This window comes from Primulina huaijiensis, unplaced genomic scaffold, assembly GCF_012295235.1.
Source record: "Primulina huaijiensis isolate GDHJ02 unplaced genomic scaffold, ASM1229523v2 scaffold206476, whole genome shotgun sequence".
In the NCBI taxonomy this organism is placed as follows: domain Eukaryota; kingdom Viridiplantae; phylum Streptophyta; class Magnoliopsida; order Lamiales; family Gesneriaceae; genus Primulina; species Primulina huaijiensis.
The window spans coordinates 1-1,740 of NW_027354480.1; the positions used below are offsets into that span (position 1 = coordinate 1).

At 34.0% G+C, this 1,740-nt stretch overlaps 1 long non-coding RNA gene across 1 annotated transcript; it reads left to right on the top strand.

The window, feature by feature from the left end:
• Nucleotides 1-248: 248 nt before the first annotated feature.
• LOC140966451 (uncharacterized) lies at nt 249-1,740 on the top strand. The gene is made up of 4 exons (XR_012173361.1): nt 249-442; nt 526-580; nt 1,037-1,087; nt 1,698-1,740. It is a non-coding gene; the product is annotated as an uncharacterized lncRNA (long non-coding RNA).

Consider the following 1,740-nt stretch of genomic DNA (forward strand, 5'->3'; position numbering starts at 1 on the left):
TTCACAATAAAAAGTAATATTTTTTCATTGATGATCCAAATAAGATAGCCGTTTCACAAAATACGACCCGTCTCAATCAATTTTTTGCCAATTATTTAAATTCCATAGTCAATTTGTATTTTGCATAATAAAAATCCTTTAAAATCTGCCTATTTCGAATAATTTTCACTAATTCGACAAAAACCATTCAAATTCTAATTCCTAATTTGTGCAGGCCCAGCTAAAAGTATATTTAAATTGGACTAAATCATTGATTGCGAAAAGCCCAAAATAGTTAGTGTAAAGTCCAATAGTGGCTCTCGTTCTGGGGCTTCGGTGTTTCGTTCTTCGATTTCAAAATTCAGGGTTCTTCAATTTCCTCCTCGCTGCTCTGTAAGTAAGTGAAAATGACGAAATTCCGGAAGCTCAATCGACCTACTGGTCATAGAATGTCAATGCTTAGGTAATGATTAAATTGTTTTTGAAAGAAATTTCATTTTCTTTCTTCCGATTTTTGAAAGGAAGGTGTTTATCTTGTAATCACAGGACAATGGTGTCGCAGTTAGTGCAGCACGAGCGCATAGAAACAACTGTTGCCAAGGTGATTGATCTGCAGTTCCTGTGATTTTCCCGTTCTTTTGAAGTTTAAGGTTTTATTGGGGTTTTACTGTTGAGATGGAATGATTCGATCTTTTTGCTTGGATTTTTATACGTTTTCGCATGAAATTTGCTTGTTGATCCGTGTTATTGGGAAACTCCGAAGATTATTACTCTAGACTAGAGCGAAAAGAATTATTTAAATAAATGCAATTTCCTTGCGTGAGTGAGCTATGTTCATTCTATTGTAGCCACCGCGTTATTAAAGTTTTGGTTTTTAGGTTTTAGCATTATATGTGAATTCGACGAAGGTTGGGTGTGCATGTATTTGTTCTGTTTGATGAACAATATGCCAAGAAACTCTTGGAGGTTAAAGTTAATTTTAAGGTTTATTTTGGGTTTGGCATTTTTTTGTGTTTAAATCCTCCTCTTCTTATTTGGTTTATTTCTTTGATTACAGGCAAAAGAAGTCCGGAGGCTCGCAGATAACATGGTACAACTTGGAAAGGAGGTATGAATTTTGTTAAATAATGTAAGCGTATTCATAAAATGTATTGTTCTATGCTTTAATTGATGAAATTTTCCTTCTGAATCTCTAATCTTTCAAGAACAATGCTTTTGCTTCCTAAACTCTGAAATGTGTAGAATTTTGCATGTTTTGACTCGGGCTAATACTAAGCCATGAAGACTAGTATATAAGATTATAATATCATCCACTTTCCTAGATTGGATGCCTGAGAAAGAAATTATGCAAGGGCTTCGTAGCATAGGATGTCTGAGTCATACCTCGGAAAAGGCAAATCACCTTCAAAATATTATTGAGTATAATTTACCACTTTGGAATGAGTGGCATAAAACGATAATATAATCAGATTCATGTATTTATGTGTCTTCATTATTTCGAAAAGATTATTGATCATCTTTGACATTTATAGTGCACCGTGCGAGAAGCATTACAAATATTAAAACGAAATGTTTATCTCCGTATACAGTTCTACTTCTTTGTTGGGTTAAATGAAGAAGATTCTCTCTTAAAAAAATGGATTTCATAATTTGATGATTACATCTCAGTAAGCTGTTTGGTTTCTTGATTTTTGATTTGCATGTTCCAATTATAATAGGGTACTCTCTGTGCTGCTAGGCGTGCTGCTGCCTTTGTGCGAG